Below are 12,500 nucleotides of genomic sequence, written 5' to 3' on the forward strand. Positions count from 1 at the left end.
AGTCATTCTGCAGAATCTGACGAGGTGGCCGAGTGGTTAAGGCGATGGACTGCTAATCAATTGGGGTCTCCCCGCGTGAGTTCGAATCTCATCCTCGTCGTAAATTGTTTTGTTGCTTTTCGGTACACTTTTAAAGTTGATTATAGAAATATACAGAAATGGATTTTATCTAGTTATACATATTTGTTGTACAGTGATAAGGAAATTATGGAGAGTTATTCTGCAGAATCTGACGAGGTGGCCGAGTGGTTAAGGCGATGGACTGCTAATCCATTGGGGTCTCCCCGCGTGAGTTCGAATCTCATCCTCGTCGTAAATTGTTTGGTTGCTTTTCGGTACACTTTTAAAGTTGATTATAGAAATATACACAAATGGATTTTCTCTAGTTATACATATTTGTTGTACAGTGATAAGGACATTATGGAGAGATATTCTGCAGAATCTGACGAGGTGGCCGAGTGGTTAAGGCGATGGACTGCTAATCCATTGGGGTCTCCCCGCGTGAGTTCGAATCTCATCCTCGTTGTAAATTGTTTTGTTGCTTTTCGGTACACTTCTAAAGTTGATTATAGAAATATACACAAATGGATTTTCTCTAGTTATACATATTTGTTGTACAGTGATAAGGACATTATGGAGAGTTATTCTGCAGAATCTGACGAGGTGGCCGAGGGTTTAAGGCGATGGACTGCTAATCCATTGGGGTCTTCCGCGTGAGTTCGACTCTCATCCTCGTCGTAAATTGTTTGGTTGCTTTTCGGTACACTTTTAAAGTTGATCATAGAAATATACACGAATTGATTTTCTCTAGTTATACATATTTGTTGTACAGTGATAAGGACATTATGGAGAGTTATTCTGCAGAAACTGACGAGGTGGCCGAGTGGTTAAGGCGATGGACTGCTAATCCATTGGGGTCTCCCCGCGTGAGTTCGAATCTCATCCTCGTCGTAAATTGTTTTGTTGCTTTTCGGTACACTTTTAAAGTTGATTATAGAAATATACACAAATGGATTTTCTCTAGTTATACATATTTGTTGTACAGTGATAAGGACATTATGGAGAGTTATTCCGCAGAATCTGACGAGGTGGCCGAGTGGTTCAGGCGATGGACTGCTAATCTATTGGGGTCTCCCCGTGTGAGTTCGAATCTCATCCTCGTCGTAAACTGTTTTGTTGCTTTTCGGTACACTTTTAAAGTTGATTATAGAAATATACACAAATGGATTTTCTCTAGTTATACATATTTGTTGTACAGTGATAAGGACATTATGGAGAGTTATTCTTCAGAATCTGACGAGGTGGCCGAGTGGTTAAGGCGATGGACTGCTAATCCATTGGGGTCTCCCCGCGTGAGTTCGACTCTCATCCTCGTCGTAAATTGTTTGTTGCTTTTCGGTACATTTTAAAGTTGATTACAGAAATATACACAAATGGATTTTCTCTAGTTATACATATTCCTTGTACAGTGATAAGCACATTATGGAGAGTTATTCTGCAGAATCTGACGAGGTGGCCGAGTGGTTAAGGCGATGTACTGCTAATCCATTGGGGTCTCCCCGCGTGAGTTCGAATCTCATCCTCGTCGTAAATTGTTTTGTTGCTTTTCGGTACACTTTTAAAGTTGATTATAGAAATATACACAAATGGATTTTCTCTAGTTATACATATTTGTTGTACAGTGATAAGGACATTATGGAGAGTTATTCTGCAGAATCTTACGAGGTGGCCGAGAGGTTAAGGCGATGGACTGCTAATCCATTGGGGTCTCCCCGCGTGAGTTCCAATCTCATCCTCGTCGTAAATTGTTTTGTTGCTTTTCGGTACACTTTTAAAGTTGATTAAAGAAATATACAGAAATGGATTTTCTCTAGTTATACATATTTGTTGTACAGTGATAAGGACATTATGGAGAGTTATTCTGCAGAATCTGACGAGGTGGCCGAGTGGTTAAGGCGATGGACTGCTAATCCATTGGGGTCTCCCCGCGTGAGTTCGACTCTCATACTCGTCGTAAATTGTTTTGTTGCTTTTCGGTACACTTTTAAAGTTGATTATAGAAATATACACAAATGGATTTTCTCTAGTTATACATATTTGTTGTACAGTGATAAGGACATTATGGAGAGTCATTCTGCAGAATCTGACGAGGTGGCCGAGTGGTTAAGGCGATGGACTGCTAATCCATTGGGGTCTCGTCGCGTGAGTTCGAATCTCATCCTCGTCGTAAATTGTTTTTTGCTTTTCGGTACACTTTTAAAGTTGATTATAGAAATATACAGAAATGGATTTTATCTAGTTATACATATTTGTTGTACAGTGATAAGGACATTATGGAGAGTTATTCTGCAGAATCTGACGAGGTGGCCGAGTGTTTAAGGCGATGGACTGCTAATCCATTGGGGTCTTCCGCGTGAGTTCGACTCTCATCCTCGTCGTAAATTGTTTGGTTGCTTTTCGGTACACTTTTAAAGTTGATCATAGAAATATACACGAATTGATTTTCTCTAGTTATACATATTTGTTGTACAGTGATAAGGACATTATGGAGAGAAATTCTGCAGAATCTGACGAGGTGGCCGAGTTGTTAAGGCGATGGACTGCTAATCCATTGGGGTCTCCCCGCGTGAGTTCGAATCTCATCCTCGTCGTAAATTGTTTTGTTGCTTTTCGGTACACTTTTAAAGTTGATTATAGAAATATACACAAATGGATTTTCTCTAGTTATACATATTTGTTGTACAGTGAAAAGGACATTATGGAGAGATATTCTGCAGAATCAGACGAGGTGGCCGAGTGGTTAAGGCGATGGACTGCTAATCCATTGGGGTCTCACCGCGTGAGTTCGAATCTCATCCTCGTCGTAAATTGTTTTGTTTCTTTTCGGTTCACTTTTAAAGTTGATTATAGAAATATACACAAATGGATTTTCTCTAGTTATACATATTTGTTGTACAGTGATAAGGACATTATGGAGAGTTATTCTGTAGAAACTGACGAGGTGGCCAAGTGGTTAAGGCGATGGACTGCTAATCCATTGGGGTCTCCCCGCGTGAGTTCGAATCTCATCCTCGTCGTAAATTGTTTTGTTGCTTTTCGGTACACTTTTAAAGTTGATTATAGAAATATACAGAAATGGATTTTCTCTAGTTATACATATTTGTTGTACAGTGATAAGGACATTATGGAGAGTTATTCTGCAGAATCTGACGAGGTGGCCGAGTGGTTAAGGCGATGGACTGCTAATCCATTGGGGTCTCGTCGCGTGAGTTCGAATCTCATCCTCGTCGTAAATTGTTTTGTTGCTTTTCGGTACACTTTTAAAGTTGATTATAGAAATATACACAAATGGATTTTCTCTAGTTATACATATTTGTTGTACAGTGATAACGACATTATGGAGAGTCATTCTGCAGAATCTGACGAGGTGGCTGAGTGGTTAAGGCGATGGACTGCTAATCCATTGGGGTCTCGTCGCGTGAGTTCGAATCTCATCCTCGTCGTAAATTGTTTTTTGCTTTTCGGTACACTTTTAAAGTTGATTATAGAAATATACAGAAATGGATTTTATCTAGTTATACATATTTGTTGTACAGTGATAAGGACATTATGGAGAGTTATTCTGCAGAAACTGACGAGGTGGCCGAGTGGTTAAGGCGATGGACTGCTAATCCATTGGGGTCTTCCGCGTGAGTTCGACTCTTATCCTCGTCGTAAATTGTTTGGTTGCTTTTCGGTACACTTTTAAAGTTGATCATAGAAATATACACGAATTGATTTTCTCTAGTTATATATATTTGTTGTAGAGTGATAAGGACATTATGGAGAGTTCTTGTGCAGAAACTGACGAGGTGGCCGAGTGGTTAAGGCGATGGACTGCTAATCCATTGGGGTCTCCCCGCGTGAGTTCGAATCTCATCCTCGTCGTAAATTGTTTTGTTGCTTTTCGGTACATTTTTGAAGTTGATTATAGAAATATACACAAATGGATTTTCTCTAGTTATACATATTTGTTGTACAGTCATGAGGACATTATGGAGAGTTATTCTGCAGTATCTGACGAGGTGGCCGAGTGGTTAAGGCGATGGACTGCTAATCCATTGGGGTCTCGTCGCGTGAGTTCGAATCTCATCCTCGTCGTAAATTGTTTTGTTGCTTTTCGGTACACTTTTAAAGTTGATTATAGAAATACACACAAATGGATTTTCTCTAGTTATACATATTTGTTGTACAGTGATAAGGACATTATGGAGAGTTATTCTGCAGAATCTGACGAGGTGGCCGAGTGGTTAAGGCGATGGACTGCTAATCCATTGGGGTCTCCCCGCGTGAGTTCGAATCGCACTCTCGTCGTAAATTGTTTTGTTGCTTTTCGGTACACTTTTAAAGTTGATTATAGAAATATACACAAATGGATTTTCTCTAGTTATACATATTTGTTGTACAGTGATAAGGACATTATGGAGAGTTATTCCGCAGAATCTGACGAGGTGGCCGAGTGGTTAAGGCGATGGACTGCTAATCTATTGGGGTATCCCCGTGTGAGTTCGAATCTCATCCTCGTCGTAAATTGTTTTGTTGCTTTTCGGTACACTTTTAAAGTTGATTATAGAAATATACACAAATGGATTTTCTCTAGTTATACATATTTGTTGTACAGTGATAAGGACATTATGGAGAGTTATTCTTCAGAATCTGACGAGGTGGCTGAGTGGTTAAGGCGATGGACTGCTAATCCATTGGGGTCTCCCCGCGTGAGTTCGACTCTCATCCTCGTCGTAAATTGTTTGTTGCTTTTCGGTGCACTTTTAAAGTTGATTACAGAAATATACACAAATGGATTTTCTCTAGTTATACATATTCCTTGTACAGTGATAAGGACATTATGGAGAGCTATTCTGCAGAATCTGACGAGGTGGCCCAGTGGTTAAGGCGATGTACTGCTAATCCATTGGGGTCTCCCTGCGTGAGTTCGAATCTCATCCTCGTCGTAAATTGTTTTGTTGCTTTTCGGTACACTTTTAAAGTTGATTATAGAAATATACACAAATGGATTTTCTCTAGTTATACATATTTGTTGTACAGTGATAAGGACATTATGGAGAGTTATTCTGCAGAATCTTACGAGGTGGCCGAGAGGTTAAGGCGATGGACTGCTAATCCATTGGGGTCTCCCCGCGTGAGTTCGAATCTCATCCTCGTCGTAAATTGTTTTGTTGCTTTTCGGTACACTTTTAAAGTTGATTAAAGAAATATACAGAAATGGATTTTCTCTAGTTATACATATTTGTTGTACAGTGATAAGGACATTATGGAGAGTTATTCTGCAGAATCTGACGAGGTGGCCGAGTGGTTAAGGCGATGGACTGCTAATCCATTGGGGTCTCCCCGCGTGAGTTCGAATCTCATCCTCGTCGTAAATTGTTTTGTTGCTTTTCGGTACACTTTTAAAGTTGATTATAGAAATATACACAAATGGATTTTCTCTAGTTATACATATTTGTTGTACAGTGATAAGGACATTATGGAGAGTCATTCTGCAGAATCTGACGAGGTGGCCGAGTGGTTAAGGCGATGGACTGCTAATCCATTGGGGTCTCGTCGCGTGAGTTCGAATCTCATCCTCGTCGTAAATTGTTTTTTGCTTTTCGGTACACTTTTAAAGTTGATTATAGAAATATACAGAAATGGATTTTATCTAGTTATACATATTTGTTGTACAGTGATAAGGACATTATGGAGAGTTATTCTGCAGAATCTGACGAGGTGGCCGAGTGTTTAAGGCGATGGACTGCTAATCCATTGGGGTCTTCCGCGTGAGTTCGACTCTCATCCTCGTCGTAAATTGTTTGGTTGCTTTTCGGTACACTTTTAAAGTTGATCATAGAAATATACACGAATTGATTTTCTCTAGTTATACATATTTGTTGTACAGTGATAAGGACATTATGGAGAGAAATTCTGCAGAATCTGACGAGGTGGCCGAGTTGTTAAGGCGATGGACTGCTAATCCATTGGGGTCTCCCCGCGTGAGTTCGAATCTCATCCTCGTCGTAAATTGTTTTGTTGCTTTTCGGTACACTTTTAAAGTTGATTATAGAAATATACACAAATGGATTTTCTCTAGTTATACATATTTGTTGTACAGTGAAAAGGACATTATGGAGAGATATTCTGCAGAATCAGACGAGGTGGCCGAGTGGTTAAGGCGATGGACTGCTAATCCATTGGGGTCTCACCGCGTGAGTTCGAATCTCATCCTCGTCGTAAATTGTTTTGTTTCTTTTCGGTTCACTTTTAAAGTTGATTATAGAAATATACACAAATGGATTTTCTCTAGTTATACATATTTGTTGTACAGTGATAAGGACATTATGGAGAGTTATTCTGTAGAAACTGACGAGGTGGCCGAGTGGTTAAGGCGATGGACTGCTAATCCATTGGGGTCTCCCCGCGTGAGTTCGAATCTCATCCTCGTCGTAAATTGTTTTGTTGCTTTTCGGTACACTTTTAAAGTTGATTATAGAAATATACAGAAATGGATTTTCTCTAGTTATACATATTTGTTGTACAGTGATAAGGACATTATGGAGAGTTATTCTGCAGAATCTGACGAGGTGGCCGAGTGGTTAAGGCGATGGACTGCTAATCCATTGGGGTCTCGTCGCGTGAGTTCGAATCTCATCCTCGTCGTAAATTGTTTTGTTGCTTTTCGGTACACTTTTAAAGTTGATTATAGAAATATACACAAATGGATTTTCTCTAGTTATACATATTTGTTGTACAGTGATAACGACATTATGGAGAGTCATTCTGCAGAATCTGACGAGGTGGCTGAGTGGTTAAGGCGATGGACTGCTAATCCATTGGGGTCTCGTCGCGTGAGTTCGAATCTCATCCTCGTCGTAAATTGTTTTTTGCTTTTCGGTACACTTTTAAAGTTGATTATAGAAATATACAGAAATGGATTTTATCTAGTTATACATATTTGTTGTACAGTGATAAGGACATTATGGAGAGTTATTCTGCAGAAACTGACGAGGTGGCCGAGTGGTTAAGGCGATGGACTGCTAATCCATTGGGGTCTTCCGCGTGAGTTCGACTCTTATCCTCGTCGTAAATTGTTTGGTTGCTTTTCGGTACACTTTTAAAGTTGATCATAGAAATATACACGAATTGATTTTCTCTAGTTATATATATTTGTTGTAGAGTGATAAGGACATTATGGAGAGTTCTTGTGCAGAAACTGACGAGGTGGCCGAGTGGTTAAGGCGATGGACTGCTAATCCATTGGGGTCTCCCCGCGTGAGTTCGAATCTCATCCTCGTCGTAAATTGTTTTGTTGCTTTTCGGTACATTTTTGAAGTTGATTATAGAAATATACACAAATGGATTTTCTCTAGTTATACATATTTGTTGTACAGTCATGAGGACATTATGGAGAGTTATTCTGCAGTATCTGACGAGGTGGCCGAGCGGTTAAGGCGATGGACTGCTAATCCATTGGGGTCTCGTCGCGTGAGTTCGAATCTCATCCTCGTCGTAAATTGTTTTGTTGCTTTTCGGTACACTTTTAAAGTTGATTATAGAAATACACACAAATGGATTTTCTCTAGTTATACATATTTGTTGTACAGTGATAAGGACATTATGGAGAGTTATTCTGCAGAATCTGACGAGGTGGCCGAGTGGTTAAGGCGATGGACTGCTAATCCATTGGGGTCTCCCCGCGTGAGTTCGAATCGCACTCTCGTCGTAAATTGTTTTGTTGCTTTTCGGTACACTTTTAAAGTTGATTATAGAAATATACACAAATGGATTTTCTCTAGTTATACATATTTGTTGTACAGTGATAAGGACATTATGGAGAGTTATTCCGCAGAATCTGACGAGGTGGCCGAGTGGTTAAGGCGATGGACTGCTAATCTATTGGGGTATCCCCGTGTGAGTTCGAATCTCATCCTCGTCGTAAATTGTTTTGTTGCTTTTCGGTACACTTTTAAAGTTGATTATAGAAATATACACAAATGGATTTTCTCTAGTTATACATATTTGTTGTACAGTGATAAGGACATTATGGAGAGTTATTCTTCAGAATCTGACGAGGTGGCTGAGTGGTTAAGGCGATGGACTGCTAATCCATTGGGGTCTCCCCGCGTGAGTTCGACTCTCATCCTCGTCGTAAATTGTTTGTTGCTTTTCGGTGCACTTTTAAAGTTGATTACAGAAATATACACAAATGGATTTTCTCTAGTTATACATATTCCTTGTACAGTGATAAGGACATTATGGAGAGCTATTCTGCAGAATCTGACGAGGTGGCCCAGTGGTTAAGGCGATGTACTGCTAATCCATTGGGGTCTCCCTGCGTGAGTTCGAATCTCACTCTCGTCGTAAATTGTTTTGTTGCTTTTCGGTACACTTTTAAAGTTGATTATAGAAATATACACAAATGGATTTTCTCTAGTTATACATATTTGTTGTACAGTGATAAGGACATTATGGAGAGTTATTCTGCAGAATCTTACGAGGTGGCCGAGAGGTTAAGGCGATGGACTGCTAATCCATTGGGGTCTCCCCGCGTGAGTTCGAATCTCATCCTCGTCGTAAATTGTTTTGTTGCTTTTCGGTACACTTTTAAAGTTGATTAAAGAAATATACAGAAATGGATTTTCTCTAGTTATACATATTTGTTGTACAGTGATAAGGACATTATGGAGAGTTATTCTGCAGAATCTGACGAGGTGGCCGAGTGGTTAAGGCGATGGACTGCTAATCCATTGGGGTCTCCCCGCGTGAGTTCGAATCTCATCCTCGTCGTAAATTGTTTTGTTGCTTTTCGGTACACTTTTAAAGTTGATTATAGAAATATACACAAATGGATTTTCTCTAGTTATACATATTTGTTGTACAGTGATAAGGACATTATGGAGAGTCATTCTGCAGAATCTGACGAGGTGGCCGAGTGGTTAAGGCGATGGACTGCTAATCCATTGGGGTCTCGTCGCGTGAGTTCGAATCTCATCCTCGTCGTAAATTGTTTAGTTGCTTTTCGGTACACTTTTAAAGTTGATTATAGAAATATACACAAATGGATTTTATCTAGTTATACATATTTGTTGTACAGTGATAAGGACATTATGGAGAGTTATTCAGCAGAATCTGACGAGGTGGCCGAGTGGTTAAGGCGATGGACTGCTAATCCATTGGGGTCTTCCGCGTGAGTTCGAATCTCATCCTCGTCGTAAATTGTTTGGTTGCTTTTCGGTACACTTTTAAAGTTGATCATAGAAATATACACAAATTGATTTTCTCTAGTTATACATATTTGTTGTACAGTGATAAGGACATTATGGAGAGATATTCTGCAGAATCTGACGAGGTGGCCGAGTGGTTAAGGCGATGGACTGCTAATCCATTGGGGTCTCCCCGCGTGAGTTCGAATCTCATCCTCGTCGTAAATTGTTTTGTTGCTTTTCGGTACACTTTTAAAGTTGATTATAGAAATATACACAAATGGATTTTCTCTAGTTATACATATTTGTTGTACAGTGATAAGGACATTATGGAGAGTCATTCTGCAGAATCTGACGAGGTGGCCGAGTGGTTAAGGCGATGGACTGCTAATCCATTGGGGTCTCCCCGCGTGAGTTCGAATCTCATCCTCGTCGCAAATTGCTTTTTGCTTTTCGGTACACTTTTAAAGTTGATTATAGAAATATACAGAAATGGATTTTCTCTAGTTATACATATTTGTTGTACAGTGAAAAGGACATTATGGAGAGTTATTCTGCAGAATCGGACAAGGTGGCCGAGTGGTTAAGGCGATTGACTGCTAATCCATTGGGGTCTCCCCGCGTGAGTTCGAATCTCATCCTCGTCGTAAATTGTTTTGTTTCTTTTCGGTTCACTTTTAAAGTTGATTATAGAAATATACACAAATGGATTTTCTCAAGTTATACATATTTGTTGTACAGTGATAAGGACATTATGGAGAGTTATTCTGCAGAAACTGACGAGGTGGCCGAGTGGTTAAGGCGATGGACTGCTAATCCATTGGGGTCTCCCCGCGTGAGTTCGAATCTCATCCTCGTCGTAAATTGTTTTGTTGCTTTTCGGTACACTTTTAAAGTTGATTATAGAAATATACAGAAATGGATTTTCTCTAGTTATACATATTTGTTGTACAGTGATAAGGACATTATGGAGAGTTATTCTGCAGAATCTGACGAGGTGGCCGAGTGGTTAAGGCGATGGACTGCTAATCCATTAGTGTCTCCCGCGTGAGTTCGAATCTCATCCTCGTCGTAAATTGTTTTTTGCTTTTCGGTACACTTTTAAAGTTGATTATAGAAATATACACAAATGGATTTTCTCTAGTTATACATATTTGTTGTACAGTGATAAGGACATTATGGAGAGTGATTGTGCAGAAACTGACGAGGTGGCCGAGTGGTTAAGGCGATGGACTGCTAATCCATTGGGGTCTAACCGCGTGAGTGCGAATCTCGTCCTCGTCGTAAATTGTTTTGTTTCTTTTCGGTACACTTTTAAAGTTGATTATAGAAATATACACAAATGGATTTTCTCAAGTTATACATATTTGTTGTACAGTGATAAGGACATTATGGAGAGTTATTCTGCAGAAACTGACGAGGTGGCCGAGTGGTTAAGGCGATGGACTGCTAATCCATTGGGGTCTCCCCGCGTGAGTTCGAATCTCATCCTCGTCGTAAATTGTTTTGTTGCTTTTCGGTACACTTTTAAAGTTGATTATAGAAATATACAGAAATGGATTTTCTCTAGTTATACATAGTTGTTGTACAGTGATAAGGACATTATGGAGAGTTATTCTGCAGAATCTGACGAGGTGGCCGAGTGGTTAAGGCGATGGACTGCTAATCCATTGGGGTCTCCCCGCGTGAGTTCGAATCTCATCCTCGTCGTAAATTGTTTCGTTGCTTTTCGGTACACTTTTAAAGTTGATTATAGAAATATACACAAATGGATTTTCTCTAGTTATACATATTTTTTGTACAGTGATAAGGACATTATGGAGAGTTATTCTGCAGAATCTGACGAGGTGGCCGAGTGGTTAAGGCGATGAACTGCTAATCCATTAGTGTCTCCCCGCGTGAGTTCGAATCTCATCCTCGTCGTAAATTGTTTTTAGCTTTTCGGTACACTTTTAAAGTTGATTATAGAAATATACACAAATGGATTTTCTCTAGTTATACATATTTGTTGTACAGTGATAAGGACATTATGGAGAGTTATTCTGCAGAAACTGACGAGGTGGCCGAGTGTTTAAGGCGAAGGACTGCTAATCCATTGGGGTCTCCCCGCGTGAGTTCGAATCTCATCCTCGTCGTAAATTGTTTTGTTGCTTTTCGGTACATTTTTGAAGTTGATTATAGAAATATACACAAATGGATTTTCTCTAGTTATACATATTTGTTGTACAGTGATAAGGACATTATGGAGAGTTATTCTGCAGAATCTGACGAGGTGGCCGAGTGGTTAAGGCGATGGACTGCTAATCCATTGGGGTCTCCCCGCGTGAGTTCGAATCTCATCCTCGTCGTAAATTGTTTTGTTGCTTTTCGGTACACTTTTAAAGTTGATTATAGAAATATACAGAAATGGATTTTCTCTAGTTATACATATTTGTTGTACAGTGATAAGGACATTATGGAGAGTTATTCTGCTGAATCTGACGATGTGGCCGAGTGGTTAAGGCGATGGACTGCTAATCCATTGGGGTCTCCCCGCGTGAGTTCGAATCTCATCCTCGTCGTAAATTGTTTTGTTGCTTTTCGGTACACTTTTAAAGTTGATTATAGAAATATACACAAATGGAATATCTCTAGTTATACATATTTGTTGTACAGTGATAAGGACATTATGGAGAGTTATTCTGCAGAATTTGACGAGGTGGCCGAGTGGTTAAGGCGATGGACTGCTAATCCATTGGCATCTCCCCGCGTGAGTTCGAATCTCATCCTCGTCGTAAATTGTTTTGTTGCTTTTCGGTACACTTTTAAAGTTGATTATAGAAATATACACAAATGGATTTTCTCTAGTTATACATATTTGTTGTACAGTGATAAGGACATTATGGAGAGTTATTCTTGAGAATCAGACGAGGTGGCCGAGTGGTTAAGGCGATGGACTGCTAATCCATTGGGGTCTCCCCGCGTGAGTTCGAATCTCATCTTCGTCGTAAATTGTTTTGTTGCTTTTCGGTACACTTTTAAAGTTGATTATAGAAATATACACAAATGGATTTTCTCTAGTTATACATATTTGTTGTACAGTGATAAGGACATTATGGAGAGTCATTCTTCAGAATCTGATGAGGTGGCCGAGTGGTTAAGGCGATGGACTGCTAATCCATTGGGGTCTCCCCGCGTGAGTTCGAATCTCATCCTCGTCGTAAATTGTTTGTTGCTTTTCGGTACACTTTTAAAGTTGATTATAGAAATATACACAAATGGATT

At 39.7% G+C, this 12,500-nt stretch overlaps 59 non-coding genes across 59 annotated transcripts; all 59 read left to right on the top strand.

Moving 5' to 3' along the window:
• The first annotated feature begins 18 nt into the window (after positions 1–18).
• On the top strand, positions 19–100 carry Trnas-gcu (transfer RNA serine (anticodon GCU)). Its single transcript has one exon. It is a non-coding gene; the product is annotated as a tRNA-Ser (tRNA).
• Positions 101–231: 131 nt separating this feature from the next.
• On the top strand, positions 232–313 carry Trnas-gcu (transfer RNA serine (anticodon GCU)). The gene has a single exon. It is a non-coding gene; the product is annotated as a tRNA-Ser (tRNA).
• A 131-nt stretch (positions 314–444) lies between these two features.
• On the top strand, positions 445–526 carry Trnas-gcu (transfer RNA serine (anticodon GCU)). The gene has a single exon. It is a non-coding gene; the product is annotated as a tRNA-Ser (tRNA).
• A 131-nt stretch (positions 527–657) lies between these two features.
• Trnas-gcu (transfer RNA serine (anticodon GCU)) lies at positions 658–738 on the top strand. Its single transcript has one exon. It is a non-coding gene; the product is annotated as a tRNA-Ser (tRNA).
• Positions 739–869: 131 nt separating this feature from the next.
• Trnas-gcu (transfer RNA serine (anticodon GCU)) lies at positions 870–951 on the top strand. The gene has a single exon. It is a non-coding gene; the product is annotated as a tRNA-Ser (tRNA).
• A 131-nt stretch (positions 952–1,082) lies between these two features.
• On the top strand, positions 1,083–1,164 carry Trnas-gcu (transfer RNA serine (anticodon GCU)). Its single transcript has one exon. It is a non-coding gene; the product is annotated as a tRNA-Ser (tRNA).
• A 131-nt stretch (positions 1,165–1,295) lies between these two features.
• On the top strand, positions 1,296–1,377 carry Trnas-gcu (transfer RNA serine (anticodon GCU)). Its single transcript has one exon. It is a non-coding gene; the product is annotated as a tRNA-Ser (tRNA).
• Positions 1,378–1,506: 129 nt separating this feature from the next.
• Positions 1,507–1,588, top strand: Trnas-gcu (transfer RNA serine (anticodon GCU)). The gene has a single exon. It is a non-coding gene; the product is annotated as a tRNA-Ser (tRNA).
• Positions 1,589–1,719: 131 nt separating this feature from the next.
• On the top strand, positions 1,720–1,801 carry Trnas-gcu (transfer RNA serine (anticodon GCU)). The gene has a single exon. It is a non-coding gene; the product is annotated as a tRNA-Ser (tRNA).
• A 131-nt stretch (positions 1,802–1,932) lies between these two features.
• Positions 1,933–2,014, top strand: Trnas-gcu (transfer RNA serine (anticodon GCU)). The gene has a single exon. It is a non-coding gene; the product is annotated as a tRNA-Ser (tRNA).
• Positions 2,015–2,145: 131 nt separating this feature from the next.
• Positions 2,146–2,227, top strand: Trnas-gcu (transfer RNA serine (anticodon GCU)). The gene has a single exon. It is a non-coding gene; the product is annotated as a tRNA-Ser (tRNA).
• A 130-nt stretch (positions 2,228–2,357) lies between these two features.
• On the top strand, positions 2,358–2,438 carry Trnas-gcu (transfer RNA serine (anticodon GCU)). Its single transcript has one exon. It is a non-coding gene; the product is annotated as a tRNA-Ser (tRNA).
• A 131-nt stretch (positions 2,439–2,569) lies between these two features.
• On the top strand, positions 2,570–2,651 carry Trnas-gcu (transfer RNA serine (anticodon GCU)). The gene has a single exon. It is a non-coding gene; the product is annotated as a tRNA-Ser (tRNA).
• Positions 2,652–2,782: 131 nt separating this feature from the next.
• Trnas-gcu (transfer RNA serine (anticodon GCU)) lies at positions 2,783–2,864 on the top strand. Its single transcript has one exon. It is a non-coding gene; the product is annotated as a tRNA-Ser (tRNA).
• Positions 2,865–2,995: 131 nt separating this feature from the next.
• Positions 2,996–3,077, top strand: Trnas-gcu (transfer RNA serine (anticodon GCU)). The gene has a single exon. It is a non-coding gene; the product is annotated as a tRNA-Ser (tRNA).
• A 131-nt stretch (positions 3,078–3,208) lies between these two features.
• Trnas-gcu (transfer RNA serine (anticodon GCU)) lies at positions 3,209–3,290 on the top strand. Its single transcript has one exon. It is a non-coding gene; the product is annotated as a tRNA-Ser (tRNA).
• Positions 3,291–3,421: 131 nt separating this feature from the next.
• Positions 3,422–3,503, top strand: Trnas-gcu (transfer RNA serine (anticodon GCU)). The gene has a single exon. It is a non-coding gene; the product is annotated as a tRNA-Ser (tRNA).
• A 130-nt stretch (positions 3,504–3,633) lies between these two features.
• On the top strand, positions 3,634–3,714 carry Trnas-gcu (transfer RNA serine (anticodon GCU)). The gene has a single exon. It is a non-coding gene; the product is annotated as a tRNA-Ser (tRNA).
• Positions 3,715–3,845: 131 nt separating this feature from the next.
• Trnas-gcu (transfer RNA serine (anticodon GCU)) lies at positions 3,846–3,927 on the top strand. The gene has a single exon. It is a non-coding gene; the product is annotated as a tRNA-Ser (tRNA).
• A 131-nt stretch (positions 3,928–4,058) lies between these two features.
• Trnas-gcu (transfer RNA serine (anticodon GCU)) lies at positions 4,059–4,140 on the top strand. The gene has a single exon. It is a non-coding gene; the product is annotated as a tRNA-Ser (tRNA).
• Positions 4,141–4,271: 131 nt separating this feature from the next.
• Trnas-gcu (transfer RNA serine (anticodon GCU)) lies at positions 4,272–4,353 on the top strand. Its single transcript has one exon. It is a non-coding gene; the product is annotated as a tRNA-Ser (tRNA).
• A 131-nt stretch (positions 4,354–4,484) lies between these two features.
• Trnas-gcu (transfer RNA serine (anticodon GCU)) lies at positions 4,485–4,566 on the top strand. Its single transcript has one exon. It is a non-coding gene; the product is annotated as a tRNA-Ser (tRNA).
• Positions 4,567–4,697: 131 nt separating this feature from the next.
• Trnas-gcu (transfer RNA serine (anticodon GCU)) lies at positions 4,698–4,779 on the top strand. The gene has a single exon. It is a non-coding gene; the product is annotated as a tRNA-Ser (tRNA).
• Positions 4,780–4,909: 130 nt separating this feature from the next.
• On the top strand, positions 4,910–4,991 carry Trnas-gcu (transfer RNA serine (anticodon GCU)). Its single transcript has one exon. It is a non-coding gene; the product is annotated as a tRNA-Ser (tRNA).
• A 131-nt stretch (positions 4,992–5,122) lies between these two features.
• Positions 5,123–5,204, top strand: Trnas-gcu (transfer RNA serine (anticodon GCU)). Its single transcript has one exon. It is a non-coding gene; the product is annotated as a tRNA-Ser (tRNA).
• Positions 5,205–5,335: 131 nt separating this feature from the next.
• Positions 5,336–5,417, top strand: Trnas-gcu (transfer RNA serine (anticodon GCU)). The gene has a single exon. It is a non-coding gene; the product is annotated as a tRNA-Ser (tRNA).
• A 131-nt stretch (positions 5,418–5,548) lies between these two features.
• Trnas-gcu (transfer RNA serine (anticodon GCU)) lies at positions 5,549–5,630 on the top strand. The gene has a single exon. It is a non-coding gene; the product is annotated as a tRNA-Ser (tRNA).
• Positions 5,631–5,760: 130 nt separating this feature from the next.
• On the top strand, positions 5,761–5,841 carry Trnas-gcu (transfer RNA serine (anticodon GCU)). Its single transcript has one exon. It is a non-coding gene; the product is annotated as a tRNA-Ser (tRNA).
• Positions 5,842–5,972: 131 nt separating this feature from the next.
• Positions 5,973–6,054, top strand: Trnas-gcu (transfer RNA serine (anticodon GCU)). The gene has a single exon. It is a non-coding gene; the product is annotated as a tRNA-Ser (tRNA).
• A 131-nt stretch (positions 6,055–6,185) lies between these two features.
• Trnas-gcu (transfer RNA serine (anticodon GCU)) lies at positions 6,186–6,267 on the top strand. The gene has a single exon. It is a non-coding gene; the product is annotated as a tRNA-Ser (tRNA).
• Positions 6,268–6,398: 131 nt separating this feature from the next.
• On the top strand, positions 6,399–6,480 carry Trnas-gcu (transfer RNA serine (anticodon GCU)). The gene has a single exon. It is a non-coding gene; the product is annotated as a tRNA-Ser (tRNA).
• A 131-nt stretch (positions 6,481–6,611) lies between these two features.
• Trnas-gcu (transfer RNA serine (anticodon GCU)) lies at positions 6,612–6,693 on the top strand. Its single transcript has one exon. It is a non-coding gene; the product is annotated as a tRNA-Ser (tRNA).
• Positions 6,694–6,824: 131 nt separating this feature from the next.
• Positions 6,825–6,906, top strand: Trnas-gcu (transfer RNA serine (anticodon GCU)). Its single transcript has one exon. It is a non-coding gene; the product is annotated as a tRNA-Ser (tRNA).
• A 130-nt stretch (positions 6,907–7,036) lies between these two features.
• Positions 7,037–7,117, top strand: Trnas-gcu (transfer RNA serine (anticodon GCU)). The gene has a single exon. It is a non-coding gene; the product is annotated as a tRNA-Ser (tRNA).
• Positions 7,118–7,248: 131 nt separating this feature from the next.
• Trnas-gcu (transfer RNA serine (anticodon GCU)) lies at positions 7,249–7,330 on the top strand. Its single transcript has one exon. It is a non-coding gene; the product is annotated as a tRNA-Ser (tRNA).
• A 131-nt stretch (positions 7,331–7,461) lies between these two features.
• Trnas-gcu (transfer RNA serine (anticodon GCU)) lies at positions 7,462–7,543 on the top strand. Its single transcript has one exon. It is a non-coding gene; the product is annotated as a tRNA-Ser (tRNA).
• Positions 7,544–7,674: 131 nt separating this feature from the next.
• Positions 7,675–7,756, top strand: Trnas-gcu (transfer RNA serine (anticodon GCU)). The gene has a single exon. It is a non-coding gene; the product is annotated as a tRNA-Ser (tRNA).
• A 131-nt stretch (positions 7,757–7,887) lies between these two features.
• Trnas-gcu (transfer RNA serine (anticodon GCU)) lies at positions 7,888–7,969 on the top strand. The gene has a single exon. It is a non-coding gene; the product is annotated as a tRNA-Ser (tRNA).
• Positions 7,970–8,100: 131 nt separating this feature from the next.
• Positions 8,101–8,182, top strand: Trnas-gcu (transfer RNA serine (anticodon GCU)). The gene has a single exon. It is a non-coding gene; the product is annotated as a tRNA-Ser (tRNA).
• Positions 8,183–8,312: 130 nt separating this feature from the next.
• Trnas-gcu (transfer RNA serine (anticodon GCU)) lies at positions 8,313–8,394 on the top strand. The gene has a single exon. It is a non-coding gene; the product is annotated as a tRNA-Ser (tRNA).
• Positions 8,395–8,525: 131 nt separating this feature from the next.
• Positions 8,526–8,607, top strand: Trnas-gcu (transfer RNA serine (anticodon GCU)). Its single transcript has one exon. It is a non-coding gene; the product is annotated as a tRNA-Ser (tRNA).
• A 131-nt stretch (positions 8,608–8,738) lies between these two features.
• Trnas-gcu (transfer RNA serine (anticodon GCU)) lies at positions 8,739–8,820 on the top strand. Its single transcript has one exon. It is a non-coding gene; the product is annotated as a tRNA-Ser (tRNA).
• A 131-nt stretch (positions 8,821–8,951) lies between these two features.
• Positions 8,952–9,033, top strand: Trnas-gcu (transfer RNA serine (anticodon GCU)). The gene has a single exon. It is a non-coding gene; the product is annotated as a tRNA-Ser (tRNA).
• Positions 9,034–9,164: 131 nt separating this feature from the next.
• Positions 9,165–9,245, top strand: Trnas-gcu (transfer RNA serine (anticodon GCU)). The gene has a single exon. It is a non-coding gene; the product is annotated as a tRNA-Ser (tRNA).
• A 131-nt stretch (positions 9,246–9,376) lies between these two features.
• Trnas-gcu (transfer RNA serine (anticodon GCU)) lies at positions 9,377–9,458 on the top strand. Its single transcript has one exon. It is a non-coding gene; the product is annotated as a tRNA-Ser (tRNA).
• Positions 9,459–9,589: 131 nt separating this feature from the next.
• Trnas-gcu (transfer RNA serine (anticodon GCU)) lies at positions 9,590–9,671 on the top strand. The gene has a single exon. It is a non-coding gene; the product is annotated as a tRNA-Ser (tRNA).
• Positions 9,672–9,801: 130 nt separating this feature from the next.
• On the top strand, positions 9,802–9,883 carry Trnas-gcu (transfer RNA serine (anticodon GCU)). Its single transcript has one exon. It is a non-coding gene; the product is annotated as a tRNA-Ser (tRNA).
• Positions 9,884–10,014: 131 nt separating this feature from the next.
• Positions 10,015–10,096, top strand: Trnas-gcu (transfer RNA serine (anticodon GCU)). Its single transcript has one exon. It is a non-coding gene; the product is annotated as a tRNA-Ser (tRNA).
• Positions 10,097–10,227: 131 nt separating this feature from the next.
• On the top strand, positions 10,228–10,308 carry Trnas-gcu (transfer RNA serine (anticodon GCU)). The gene has a single exon. It is a non-coding gene; the product is annotated as a tRNA-Ser (tRNA).
• A 130-nt stretch (positions 10,309–10,438) lies between these two features.
• Positions 10,439–10,520, top strand: Trnas-gcu (transfer RNA serine (anticodon GCU)). The gene has a single exon. It is a non-coding gene; the product is annotated as a tRNA-Ser (tRNA).
• A 131-nt stretch (positions 10,521–10,651) lies between these two features.
• Positions 10,652–10,733, top strand: Trnas-gcu (transfer RNA serine (anticodon GCU)). The gene has a single exon. It is a non-coding gene; the product is annotated as a tRNA-Ser (tRNA).
• A 131-nt stretch (positions 10,734–10,864) lies between these two features.
• Trnas-gcu (transfer RNA serine (anticodon GCU)) lies at positions 10,865–10,946 on the top strand. Its single transcript has one exon. It is a non-coding gene; the product is annotated as a tRNA-Ser (tRNA).
• Positions 10,947–11,077: 131 nt separating this feature from the next.
• Positions 11,078–11,159, top strand: Trnas-gcu (transfer RNA serine (anticodon GCU)). Its single transcript has one exon. It is a non-coding gene; the product is annotated as a tRNA-Ser (tRNA).
• Positions 11,160–11,289: 130 nt separating this feature from the next.
• Positions 11,290–11,371, top strand: Trnas-gcu (transfer RNA serine (anticodon GCU)). Its single transcript has one exon. It is a non-coding gene; the product is annotated as a tRNA-Ser (tRNA).
• Positions 11,372–11,502: 131 nt separating this feature from the next.
• Trnas-gcu (transfer RNA serine (anticodon GCU)) lies at positions 11,503–11,584 on the top strand. Its single transcript has one exon. It is a non-coding gene; the product is annotated as a tRNA-Ser (tRNA).
• A 131-nt stretch (positions 11,585–11,715) lies between these two features.
• Trnas-gcu (transfer RNA serine (anticodon GCU)) lies at positions 11,716–11,797 on the top strand. Its single transcript has one exon. It is a non-coding gene; the product is annotated as a tRNA-Ser (tRNA).
• A 131-nt stretch (positions 11,798–11,928) lies between these two features.
• Positions 11,929–12,010, top strand: Trnas-gcu (transfer RNA serine (anticodon GCU)). Its single transcript has one exon. It is a non-coding gene; the product is annotated as a tRNA-Ser (tRNA).
• Positions 12,011–12,141: 131 nt separating this feature from the next.
• On the top strand, positions 12,142–12,223 carry Trnas-gcu (transfer RNA serine (anticodon GCU)). Its single transcript has one exon. It is a non-coding gene; the product is annotated as a tRNA-Ser (tRNA).
• Positions 12,224–12,354: 131 nt separating this feature from the next.
• On the top strand, positions 12,355–12,436 carry Trnas-gcu (transfer RNA serine (anticodon GCU)). Its single transcript has one exon. It is a non-coding gene; the product is annotated as a tRNA-Ser (tRNA).
• Positions 12,437–12,500: the final 64 nt, after the last annotated feature.

The sequence above is a fragment of the Euprymna scolopes genome, chromosome 29 (genome assembly GCF_053919585.1).
Source record: "Euprymna scolopes isolate OS-2025 chromosome 29, ASM5391958v1, whole genome shotgun sequence".
NCBI classification, from domain to species: domain Eukaryota; kingdom Metazoa; phylum Mollusca; class Cephalopoda; order Sepiida; family Sepiolidae; genus Euprymna; species Euprymna scolopes.